This window comes from Chionomys nivalis, chromosome 18 (assembly GCF_950005125.1).
Source record: "Chionomys nivalis chromosome 18, mChiNiv1.1, whole genome shotgun sequence".
NCBI lineage: Eukaryota > Metazoa > Chordata > Mammalia > Rodentia > Cricetidae > Chionomys > Chionomys nivalis.
Window position 1 is genome coordinate 9,111,484 of NC_080103.1, and position 13,960 is coordinate 9,125,443.

The window sequence follows — 13,960 nt, forward strand, 5'->3', positions numbered from 1 at the left end:
TGCCCCATCTGCGTAGCTCGATAGCTATTGGCCCGCGCCGCTGTCGCTTAGCAGGAAGCCTGCCTCGGTCTCCGCTCTGGGACGCGAGGGGAGCCGAGCCCCGAAGCGTGGCCGTCCCCTCGCTATTGGTGGCTCGAAGCCGGACGCTGTGCCTCATGTATGCAAACTTAGGAACTCGAGCCGTGCGGCGCGCGCCGGAGGGAATCTCGTCGGCTCCGTGGAATCTGCGTGTTTTAAGTATTCGTGCCGTTTCCTCCGGCTAAGCCGCAGTCGCAAGGATGCGGGGCAGGGGTCACAAAACGGGGCGCCACCCCCAAACATTACGTCATCGGGGTGACCGTTCCCTCGCGATCCCCGCAGTGTCTAAACTGCTCTACCATCCGGAGGGATGCGGTCCTCGCGTGGGTCAGCCTCTGGACGTACGCACCACGCACAGCTCCTCCCTCTGCGGGAGAGCCGGACAGGCCGCGGGGATTCAGTGTAGAAGAAACCGGAACCCGGGACCTGGGACCGGAGACGCGCTGCGGACCGGAAGTGGGGGAGGTGATGTCGGGAGTGCTGGCGTGGCCTGGGCCACATCCAGAGAGCTCAAGGTAGTTTGCTGATAGGCCCCTTCCGCGAGCGGAGGAGGCAGGCCAGCCCTGTTTCCCAGTTCGGAGCGCTCTTTCTCCCCGCCCCCGGCACGAGCTGGCGTTTCGGTTCAGGTTGAGCTTTCCCGCGCTCTGACGCCCCGCCCCCTGGAGGCGGGGCAAAGGGAGGGGTTGCTGGGGAGATGAATTGCCTTGACACTCACCCATCTGCACGCTTTCGCAGGACCCATCTGCAAGCCCAGTGTGCCACCTGGCGCACACGCTACAGCCTGGCTGCGCGCCGCTGCCGCCCACCGCGAACGCAGCCGCTCCGAACAAGGAGGTTTATGTTTTTAAGATTGTGCGTTATTTTCACATTTTGCGGTTTTGGGAGTGGCACCCGGGGCAAGCAACCCACCAACTTAGCAACGTGTCGAATAATTGTTTTGTTTTGTTTGGTTTTAGCGACACCGAGAAATGAACCTAGAGAGTTGCATATGCTAGGCAAGTGCGCCAACACTAAATCCACACCCTGTCTTTCACTTTCTAAGACAGGGTTTTCACCAAGGTTGTCCTGCCTGCCTAGTAACTGGAGTTAACACTGCTGCGCCACCAGGCCCAGAGTCTGGTAAAGCTTTTAAAAGGAGACTATTACCTGCCCTTGGGTCCCAGAAATCTCAGGCGCCGCCTAGGAGCCACTTGTCACTCACTATTAAGGCTGCAACGACAAAGTGTGAATTCGAGCTCTAGAAGGGAATCTTGGAACCACCACATTCCACATGATGGCGTCAGGCAAGTCGTTCAACCTCCCTGAACCTATTGTCTCATGAATAAAATGGTAATCATAACATCCACCTGCCAAGATTAGTTTTGCAAGAATGAAAAGCTTAGCGTGCAGAAGTGCTATTTATAAAATAACAAGCGGAAGAATGCAGCCTCCACCTCACCTGCCGTCCTTCTCTGCAGGGGCCACAGCTCCCAGCGCTCCTCGCTCTGAAGAACTAATTGAGAGTTTACTGGAGAGCTGAGGATGTGGCTCAGTTGGTATTTTATAAGTACAAAGTGCTTGTATTTTATAAACCTGTGATGGTGGCTCATGTTTAGAATCCAGCACTTGGGAGGTGGAGGTAGGAGTATGGATAGTGTAGATAGTGCACAGGGGACTTTATGGCACTGAAACTTCTAGGTGAAACACTATAATAATAGACACATGACATCCAGCATTTGTGAAAAATCATATAAATCAATTAGTTAATAATGCATTGATATATGGGACTGGAGAAATGACTCAGTAGCTCTTCCAGAGGACCCAGGTTCAATTCACAGCACCCGCGAGACAGCTCACAACTGTCTATAAATCCAGTGCTAGGGGATCTGACACCTTGACACACATTCATGCAGACGAAATGCCAATGTGCATAATATAATAGATAATTCATTATAATAATAATGCATCAATATGGTTGATCAGTTTATCATCTGAAATATATATATGAAATATATATAAGATAATAAGGGAAATTGGTGAGAGGGAATATGTGGGCACTATTTTTTGCCCAATTTTTCTATAAACAAACATCTCTAAAGTATATTTAATAGCAAAATTTCAGCCAGGCAGTGGTGGCACACACCTTTAATCCCAGAAGCACAGACAGATGAATCTCTTGAGTTCGAATCCAGCCTGGTCTACAGAGCAAGTTCCTGGATGGCCAGTGCTAAACAGAGAAATCCTTTCTCAATAAACCATTTTTTAAAAAAATTCAAAACCAGGAATATTTTTAAATTCACAAACAAGATTTCAAAGCATGGAAGGAAGCCAGGAAGTGTGTGAAGATTGTGATTTTAGATAGGGTGGATGAGCGAAAACTTTTCTGGTAAGATTGTAGCTAAATGGTCCCAGAAGAGCAGTCCAGGAGGGAAGGTATAAAAGGTTTTTAGGGGGGATGTGAAATGGGTCAGTAGGAGGAGTGATCTGAAGGCTGCTTAAAGGATCTTTCCTGCTTGCCAGAGATGGGTGAATCTCTGTGAATTTGACCAATCTGATCTACAAGGAGAGTTTCAGGATGGCCAGGGCTACACAGAGAAACCCTGTCTGGAAAAACTTAGGGGAAAAAAAAAGGAAGGAAAGAAAAAAGAGACAAATATATGGCACTATTTTTTGCCAAATTTTCTATATAAATATGTCTAAAGTATATTTTTAAAAAATTACATCTGTAAGCCCACTGGAAAGGCTAAAGCAGAAAGATCACAAGTTTATTCTAGCCTGGGCTATCCAGTAAGACCCTGTGGGGGGGGGGGGGCTGGAGAGATGGCTCAGCGGTTAAGAGCATTGCCTGCCCTTCCAAAGGTCCTGAGTTCAATTCCCAGCAACCACATGGTGGCTCACAACCATCTGTAATGAGGTCTGGCGCCTTCTTCTGGCCTGCAGGCATATACAAAGACAGAATATTTTTATACATAATAAATAAATATTTTTTTTTTTAAAAGACCCTGTCTCTAAGTTTAAAAACAAAGCTGGAGAAATGGCTCAGTGGTTAAGAGCACTTGCTGCTTTTGTAGAGGACCCAGGTTTGGTTCCCAGCACCCACATGGTGACTCACAACTGTCTGTAACTCCAGCTCCGAGGGATCCAGCCCCCTCTTCTGTCCTCATGCATCAGACACACACACAGTGCACCTACATACATTCAGACATCACTCAAAAATAATAAATTTTTAAAAAGAGACACAGAGGCAGATTGCTGGGGATGTAAGCAGTAGTGGAGCTTTCCGGAGAAGTGTGTTAAAATGTCTCTCTAGCCTGGCACCAGAGGGAGAGAAAGCAAGCTCCTCTAGCCGTGAAACCCCGCTGGGCTATACCTGGCCTGACTCTGGAGTTTCCACACAGCCCCTAGGCCTTCCTTTGTCTTACAAACACCTTTTGTTGTCCCATGTGAATCTTGACTGGGAGTTTCCCATGGATACAAAGCCTATGCAAAACTTGGTTTAGAAGAAACCCGGAAAAACGTGGCACTTCATGAATCAGGTATTTGCACCTGGCGTTGTATTGTCAGAAACTTCCATCAGTTTGCTTTGAGATATAGAAATCTACCATCTAAAGTGCAGAAAAATATAGAAAAAAAATGGAAAAAAATAAAGATGCTGGAAGGCGCTTCAGTTCACCGCGACTGAGCCCCCTGCAGCCGCAGAGGCTAAGTTCAGTCTCACGTGTCTCTGAGTCTTCATCTCATCATCCCGCATAAACCCACACATCCGAAATATTTGCAACACATGTGTAAGGCCCTAGCTTCAATTCTGCACCACAAGAAGAAATGGGAGCTGAATATAGTAACCTAGTTTCCCAGCACATGGAAGGAGGCTGCAGGAGGATCAGAGGTGATCCAGGACAGCCTGGTCTCCATGAGACCTTGTCTCAGAAGATGAAGACGAAGATCTGGGTGTATGTGAAGATTGGAAGAAGGTAAAGTCCATGGATCATCAGAGGAGCTCCAAGCTTTCCAGGAAACTGGGGAAGAAGAGCAAAAAGAGCAAGAGGGAACGAAGAGAGTTCTGAAACTCTACAACCAAAGTCATTGTTCTAACTGACAGGTACCACTCACATTAGTGGGATGAGAGTTGACCCTGTGCAGTAAAGCAAATTGAGGTCTTCAGTGATCTTGATGAGAACAGACATGGCACGTTAAAAGGGACAAAAGCTTGCATAGTATGAGTTCATAAGAATGGAGGAGGGACCTAGACCCTCAGCATGTGTGTGCCACAGTTGTGTGGCTTGGTCTGTTTATAAGGCTCCTAGCAGTGAGATCAGGATCCATCCCTAGTGCTTAGGTGACTTTTGGGAACCTGTTCCCCATGCTGAATTACCTTGCCCAGCCTTTATACGGGGGAGGTGCTCAATCCTATCTAAACTTGATGTGTCATGCTTTGTACAAGTCCGTAGAAGACCTGCCCCTTTCTGAGTGGAGTGGATGCAGAGAGCAGTAGATGGGAGTTGAGGGAAGGGAACGGGAGAGGAGGGAGGGGAAACTGGTTGTTATGTAAAATAAAGGGGGAAATGTTAATAGAAAAAGAAGAAAAAAGAATGGAGAAGGGGCCGGGCAATGGTGACACTTGCCTTTGATCCCAGCGCTTGGGAGACAGGCAGGTGGATCTTTGAATTCAAGGCCAGCCTGGTCTACAGAGTGAGAGTGAGTTCCATGACAGCCAGAGCTACACACAAAGAAACCCTGTTGTGGGTTTGGGGCGGTGTGTGTGTGTGTGTGTGTGTGTAGATAGGATGCCGGGCCATGGTAGTGTAACCACTTAATCCCAGTATTTGTGAGGCTGAGCCAGTCTGATGTACATGAGACCCTCAAAACAAAACAAAAAATGGAGAAAGGGCTGTCAAGATGACTCGGATGGACCCTGTGATCCCACAAGGTGGCAGAAGAGAACCAAGAAATCTCTGTGACCACATGTGCTCTGTGGCACATGCGTGCTTACACACACACACACACACACACACACACACACTTTTAAAGGGAGGAGGAGGGAGGAAGCCGATGAGAACATTGACGAGGTAACCATTTCAAAGGGGAGAACAGGTCTCCAAAGGAGAAAACAGGGAAGAAGCTTTCGGAGAGGGTGGGGCTGTTGGCAGTGCTGGAGACTGAGCTCAGCTCCACAGATTAGGCATGCACTTTACCACTGTACTGTGTGTAAGAGTACCCTCTGGGGCCAGAAGAGAATGTTGGCTTCCCCAGGGCTGGAGGTACAGGCAGTTGTGAGATGGGTGCTGGGAACCAAACAGGTCCTGTGGAAGAGCAGTAACCACTGCCAATTGGGCCGTCTCCCAAGCACCAGAAATAACTTGTTTCGTTTTATTTTGTTTAATTGTTTTAATATTTTGTATATGTAGGAGCCAGCCACGATAAGCTAAATATTTCGCCTGCACGTGCTCCGTGTCTGGGCTACACATGCATGCAGTGCCATGGGAAACCAGGAGAGGGCACCAGATCCCCTGGGACTGGAGTTACAGATGGTTGTGAGCCACCAGGTGCTGGGACTAGGACCCAGATCCTCTGGAAGAGCAGCCAGTAACTGCTGAGCCATCACTCCAGCCCCTAGTTTGGTGTGTTGGGGGATGAGGGGTGGGGTCGAGGCAGTTCTCTGCCCCTGTGAATCCCAAGTTGGCCTTGAATTTGTGATCCTCCCTGCTTCTGCCTCACAGACACAGAATTTACAGGCAGACTTGCACCACCATACCTGGGAGAGAGGGCCTTTTAAGATGAAGAAATTGAGCCTGGGATTATAGCTCACTTAGTAGGTAGAATGAAGCCATGGGTTTGAGCCCTAGAGCACTATAAACTATAACACTATAGCCAGGCATGGTGGCTCAGTATGTAAACCCAGCATTTCAGAGAGAGACAAGGAGAGCAGAAGTTAAAGGCATCCTCATACCTTTATACATAGGAAGTTACATAGGAAGTTTGAAGCGGTCTGTGCTGCTTTAGACTCTGTCTCAAAAACCAATGTAATAATAGTGGTAGAATGGATAAAGTATGTTATTAGCGTACTACAGGCAAAGGTCTTTTTTTTTTTTTTTTTTTTTTTTTTTTTTTTTTTTTTTTTGGTTTTTCGAGACCGGGTTTCTCTGTAGCTTTGCTGCCCGTCCTGGAACTAACTCTTATAGACCAGGCTGGCCTCGAACTCCCAGAGATCCACCTGCCTCTGCCTCCCGAGTGCTGGGATTAAAGGCGTGCACCACCACCGCCCGGCGCAGGCAAAGGTCTTATACAGCAGGAAGATGATACTTTAAAACACCCTGGGAAAGTGGCATGTGCCTTTAATCCCAGAACTCAGGAGGCAGAGGCAGGTGGATCTCTGTGATTTTTGAAATTACTCTGGTCTACATAGTGAGACTCTGTCTCAAAAAGAAAAAAAAAAGATCCTGGTGCCTTGTTCTTTAAAAAGGAAAAAAAGGATTGGGCTGGTTGGACAGATAGCTCTAACCCCACCTCCAGGGGATCCAACACCCTCACACAGACACACACGCAGGCAAAACAGCAATGTACATAAAATAAAAATAAGTGAATTGTTTTTATAAAGATGGGCGGAAGTGAGGGATGGGTCTAGTTCACAAATGTACAATAATAACAAGAGGGAAGGCAGAGGGAAGGCTGTGTGGTAAGGAAGCTGTGGCTCCACCCCCTCCTCCCCACTGTGTGTTTGTTTGGATTATCTCAGTGGTTTAAGAAAACAGTGTTGGAATTATAGTTTTGTGGTAGAGTGCATGCTTAGGGTTTGAAACCCAGCATCACGAAGAAGAGGAGGAATATACAGATAGCCATGTGTACATGACATCCCGTCCCGTGCGTGCATGTGTGTGCACGGGGGTGTGTGTGTCTCTTTTCCTCCCTCAGGCAGTAGTTGCTACTATTCTCTCTCTACTGTTTACCATTTGAGCTTCATATGAAGAATCATAAAAGGTATGGATTTTGTGTATCTAGCCCCTTTGGCCATTTGTGAGAGCTAACTATTCCTTGACAATAACGTGTTTATTACTGTTGTGGGATATTTAATTTTATGAGTAAGCAACAAGTGAGACGTCTGTTTTGATAGAAAAAGGCACTCCTTTCCTTTGGGTAGGTAGCTGGGTCAAAGCGAGTGCGTGGCACTAGCTCTAGCACTCCCGTGGACGCTCCACCAGTGTCCTGTATGAGTTCCAGGAACCACACCAACACTGGGCACTTTCACTAGAACTCTTGGACTTAGATCTTCTAGTAGATATTTTGGGGATCTCATTTGGCTTTATTTATAGTTCTTGATTAGAAAATTATGTTAAGGCCAGGGAGATGGCTCAGCAAGTAAAGGAGCTCAAGGCCAAGCCAGAAAGGTGAGTTTGATCCATGGAACCTACATAATGGAGGGAGAACTGACTCCCTTATGTTGACCTCTGACATCACATGTGCGACTAGAACACACGCACACACACCAGTGGACCAATAAATGTAATTTTTTGTTTGTTTCTTTCGAGTCACAGTTTTTCTGTGTAGTCCTGGCTGTCCTGGAACTCACTTTGTAGACCAGGCTGGCCTCAGACTCAGAGATCCAGCTGCCTCTGCCTCCCAAGTGGTGGATTAAAGGTGTGTGTCACCACTGCCAGCTATAAATCTAAAATTTTAATGTTATGTGAATAACTTTGTTTTTCTGTTTCCTTTATTTTTTATTAATTAACTATGCCTGACTCTCATTGTATTAACCATTTGGTTCTCCTCTTTTCCAAAGTGTTTGTAAAGTCTTCCCCCGGGACCATATTGTTCTTACTGATTATGAGTGATTTGGCTGGGTTTGCTCTCGGACAAGGTCTCATACACAGAAAAGATTAGCCTTCAGCTTCTGGTGCTCTTGCCTCACAAGATGTAAAGTTTAGAAGGTTGGGAGACATAAAAGCTTAAATTGTTTGCCTGAAAAATGTTTTGAGATAAAAAAAACATAGTTTTAGGATGGTAATACAAGTTATATTAAAAATGGTTTAGGTATAAAACTTTAAATTCATCAAGGTAAGATAGATAATAGAGTATTTTCTCTGAATATGCCAAATACAAATGGGCTTAACATGGTGAATGTAATTCTTACCTGATAATTATTCTTAATATATATATATATATATATATATATATATATATATATATATATAGTTTTTTATGTTAGAGTTAAAACCTTTTCTTTTTTATTTAGACCAAATGGAGGAATGTTGAAGAATAATCTTTTTTGTACACTGTGCAGATGTGTCACTCTGATTGGTTTAATAAAAATCTGGACAGTCAATAGCTAGGCAGAATTTCCAGATGCAGGGGATGCTGAGAAGAAGGGTAGCGTCCCAAAGAGACATGGAGAAAACATAACATGTAGAAAATGAGGTGACCAGCCATGAGCCACATTGCAGGACATAAATTAAGAGAAATGGGTTAATTTAAGTTATAAAAACTAGTTAGAAACAAGTCTAAGCTATCGACTGACCTTTTATAATAACAAGAAGTCTCTGTGTAATTACTTGGGAGCTGGCAGGACAGAGAAAGTCTCACAACAAGTGAGCACCTGCCCTGCATGGCTCCAGCTCTGCTCCTGCCTCAAGCTCCTGGCCTGGCTTTCATCAGAGAGACTGTTACCTAAAGTGTGAGATGAAATAAGCCCTTTTCCTCTCCAAGGTGCTTTTGGTCAGAGTGTCCTGCACAGCAGCAGAAAGCAAACTGAACATGCAGCCATTTTCTTGAGCCCCCAGATCCATTTTAAACTCTACTGCTAGACTCTGTGAGTCCTGGGGAAAGAAGTGCTGTGGGATTTGCTGGCAGATTCTATTTGGTTTTCACAGTGTGATTTACACCACTCTTAGCTTTAAGGGTGGTAGAGGCTGGACTTAGATCTGTGAATACATTTTGAGAAGTTTATTAGTCAGGAGATTGTTAGGTCAGACAGAAAGTGAAGGCAATTGGCCTAAGGACCTACTATAGCTCAAGATAATTTTGGTGACACATTTTTTACAACTGTGATTTCTGTTTGTCTTTTCCTTTCTTTTCACTCTAGCAAAGTCTGACCTTGAACCCTTTATGAACTTCATGTTCACCGTGAACTCACTGCAATCCTCCTGCTTTAGTCTTCTGGGTGTTTGCTTTATAGGCATGAGTCCCCATGCTCCAGAGCTGTGATGGTCTAGTCAGCTGGGGTCACGCAGTCCACAGGATGAATGTGGCTTCTTCAGAGAACTGGATCTTACACATCTTCATGGTGGTCTCTCTTTAATTGATTACTTTATTACTTAATGGTTGTGTGTGTGTGTGTGTGTGTGTGTGTTGCCTGCATGTGTGTCTGTGTGATGGTGTCTGGTCCCACAACTGAAGTTACAAACAGCTGTGAGCTGCCACATGAGTGCTGGGAATTGAACCCGGTCCTCAGGAAGAGCAACCAGTGTTCTTAACTGCTGAGCCCTCTTTCCAGTCTTGTTTTTATTATCTTTTCTAATCTTATGAAGTTTATTATTTAAAAAACTTGCAAATAAAGGAAAACACTATGTACCAAAATTAACCAGACCTCGTCTGTAGAACTCAGTGAACTCGAATTGGCACTCTTTCAATATCAAGTATCTTTTATGCCCTCATCCACCACCTGTTGGATTGTTAGGGCCAGCAACAGGCACTGTCGGAGGTCCTGATCGTGCCTACCCAATGAAGGGCAACCTCCTGCTGCTATGCTTGGGTACTGGAAGGGTTTATAAGTCCCCGCCCGCCCCCGCCATACCCCCCTCCCCCCAGGGAAGACCTTAGGGCACAGCTTCATCCGGCGCCTGGAACAGAGACATCTAGCATAGGTTTTGAGCTCGCCTGGTTAGAGTCCTTTTTTCATTTCAGCTGTAACTTTTTGGGTTTTGCCTGGAACAGTTCTGGTCGGCTCCCTCTCCTCACTCGCAGTGCTGGACAGCACCCCAATAAGGTGGGGTGCCAGTGCGAAGGCCCCTTGGTCCCTTCGCAGGTAAGCTTGAGATCCCCGACCTTTCCATCTTCTGTGCTCTCAGTCATGTTTGTCTGCCCATCCGGTTAGGAAGGCACATTTTTTTCTGTTTCAGTTTGCCCCGTGTCTCCATATAAGGGCTGACCCCCCAGGAGGCAGATCCAAGGCTCAACTCCCAAATGCCATCCCTTGTCCAGAGACACCATGTGGGCCTACAGCTGTGACCTAAAGAACCACTGGAGTTCCCCACTAATTACAAGACATCAAGGTCGGATACAGTTTCCCACCACTGTTGACCTTTGCCTTCCTCTACAAAATGGGTAACCTCTCCCTCACTTCTACCCCTTCCATGTCTGACGTCTACATCCGATAAAGGTGAGACACACAGTTCAGGCCCCGACGGACCTGCTGTGGGGAGTATGACCACAGTTAAGATAATCGTGGGCAGCTTCCCAGTCAGCTCCATTCCTGCCGCAGGAGGCTACATCTCGGCTGCAGTATCCTTGGAGCGCAGTGACAAAATGCCCTTAATCAGCCCTGGATCCCCACACCTTTGCCCGCTGCCTTTCTTAGCTGGAAACTGACTTACGATGATCAAGCAGAAGCTCAAGCACAAACAGACCTCTTAATGTTCCAGTGCCCCTTGCCATGCTCACTGGACGAGGTAACTCTTCATCCCGTCCGTCAGCGCAGATTCGCCATCAAGCGTCCTACCAAGAGGTTTCCGACGTGGCCGTCAAGGCGTGTAAGTCGGACATCCTGCGGGACTCCTCGGGGCTCCTCGGCGTACTTCACAATCTTATCAGCAACCAGGGGAGCTTTCTACTGACTTTCTCACACTTGTCAATGAGGCAGGGGAGCGGAGAGCAGACCCAGCTCCCACTCGGGAATGTTAGACGGTTGGTGTGGGAAGGGCTTAATGCCTCCTCCCACAATGAGGTTGCAGCAGTCTGCAATGGGGACATTCACATGTGGGTACTGGCCACCAGAGATCCTGACCCAGTAACGGTCCCATCGCTGCCCTCACCGCTTCCCTGGATGCCCTCCTGTGGGCAGGCAGCATGCCGACAATACACCCAACGGCCCGAGTAGATAGATCTTGCTGGGGATGCGGCAAACCAGACCATCTGCAGTATGACTGCCCCCATGAAAACCTAGGACCCGATGCCCCAGATGCAATAAGGGATTTCACTGGGCAAAGGATTGCAGATCACGGCCTGCCAAAGCACCTGCCCATTTAAACTCCAGGTAGAGCACTCCTCAGCCCCGCCAGTAAGAGGAGGCTCTGGTAGTCCAAAAATCTATTGACTGCTGCCTGTTTTTCCACGCTCCCCAATGCTGACCGTCTATTTTGATGGACAAGCTGTCAGAGGCTTGGTGGACACAGGTGTGGACATCATATTAACAGAATGAAGGCGCTCTGCTTCCCCCACTGGAAATTTAGACCTGGGCCCCCATTAGTGGAGTAGGAGGCCAACAAGATTCAAAACTGACCATCCGTCCAGTCCATTGGAAAGACCCTGATGGCAACAAGGGAACCGTTCACTCTGTCTTTTCTACAGTACCAGGAAACCTATTGACAATAGGGTTTTCTTTAATGACTTTTAGGTCTATGAAAAACAGGTTTGCCAAATCACAATCACACACTTGAGTCACAACTCCAATTCTAAGGACCACAGTCCCTCAGAAGTCCACCACGATCGAGCCTCCCCGCCCCATTCCATTGACTTGGCTCTCTAATCAGGATCTGGGTGGAACAGTGGGCTATAACTGAACCCAAGCTGTCAATCCTAAAGGAATTAGTGGCAGAACAGCTGAACGTGGGACGCATAGAACCAACCATAAGTAAGCATAATATCCCCATATTTGTTATGGATATCATCAAAATTAATAAAGATTCAACCTGAACAGGAGAGGCCTCCTGATCAGAAGAAGTGATAGCTCTTCAACCGAGGTGGTGATTTGACATGTCAAAGGGAAAAGCTCATCCAATTAGGGTCGGGGCAGGGTTTTGTTTTTGTCTTTACAGGAGAATAAAAATATCCACCTTGGGGGGCTGGAGAGATGGCTCAGAGGTTAAGAGCACTACCTGCTCTTCCAAAGGTCCTGAGTTCAATTCCCAGCAACCACATGGTGACTCACAGCCATCTATAATGGGGTCTGGTGCCCTTTTCTGGCCTGCAGGCATACACACAGACAGAATATTGTATACATAATAAATAAATAAATATTTTTTAAAAATTCACCTTGAAGACATCAAGGACCTCTGGACAGACGGACATCTAAAGAAGAAGGGAGAACTGTCTGGAAAAAAATTACCAAGAAAAGGAACAATCTGGCATGATGGTGTAATTGCTTTCTACAGGGTAAAATCTCTTTACCTTTTGAAAGATTTGTTGTCCCAACTCACTTATAAACTAAAGCTGGCTTTGGAGTTGGAGTGTAGCTCTCTCCTTCTCTAAACCCAACCATGTTGTTAAAAGACAATTCAGAGTCTCTGTGTCATAACAGAAGAGCCACCTGGTATGGGACAGAAGGAAACTAGAATGTAGGGATTACTGGTGTCACAGATCTCTTTCCCCTTAAATTTATTTTACTATCTTAAAATTTAAACTTTCCATTTTGATATTAATAATGTTTAGGTTTTCTACAGTGAATAATAATTTTTCCTAACAGCAATCTCTGAAGTCTCCAAAAGGATGATGGGGCCCACAACGATTCTACCTGGATCACAATAATGCCATTGGCCTACATTTCAGTTTCTTCAGGGTTTCATTGCCCCCAGACAACAGAAAGTAATTTGGGGGATGACACCCACATTCCTAAAAGTTGGGAAGAATGGAATTTGGTCAGTTGGTGGATTATGGATGCTTGTCATCATTTATGGGAGCTGTTTATTAATTGGTACTGGTGTCAGCAAGGGAGAAAATTGTGCAAGTGATATTATATTCAGGGACCTCTTTGAAAAAAGAGAGAAGTCGGGCGGTGGTGGCGCACGCCTTTAATCCCAGAACTCGGGAGGCAGAGGCAGGTGGATCTCTGGGAGTTCGAGGCCAGCCTGGTCTAGAAGAGCTAGTTCCAGGACAGGAACCAAAAGCTACGGAGAAACCCTGTCTCGAAAAAATCCAAAAAAAAAAAAAAAAAAGAAAGAAAGAAAAAGGAGAGAAAAAAGAAAAGAGAGGGGGTATATAGGAATGATACAGGATGAAAGGATAGATTGTTGAATCTACTTTAAATAATAAGGTAGATTATTGAATCTATTATAAACTAAGGGACAACTATTGATCTCAAATATTTTGTATTTGTAAGGATTGATACAAATTTAAGTTAAATTTTGTTACAACACACTGTATATATTTCTAGTTTTGTTTAAAGTTATTTTATTATGCTGTATATATGTTTCTACTCTTGTCTAAAGGGTTTCTCTACATTGGTACAAATTTAAGGGTGTTTTGTTACCAGATATTGTATATGTGTTTCTACTCTTGTTTAAGGTATTGTACCTATGCAGTTCATTTAAATATGTAAGGTAAAATTCTAGTTTTTGAAGACTATTATTACAAACTAAATACGACAATCAAGAAATATAGGTCAATAATTAGTCATTTATAACAATCAAATTTGGAGATATGTGAGGAATGTTTCCTAGGCTAAATAGATATATTTTAGATAAGAAAGTGACTGACAAGTTCCTGATATAGGTGGTGGGATAGTCTTTCAAATTTTCTGCTTCACTGGAAAGTCTGCCAGATGCTATGGGGCTGTGGGCTGAAGAAGGGTGCTGGCAGTCTCTGTCATTGCTAGAGTTTTTTGGAAGTTGTTTGCAATGTACCTTTTGTTTACTCAAATAATGTTATCCTTCTGGGGTCTTTGCTGGAGCTGAAGACTAGATGGTTGAGGCAGGGCAGA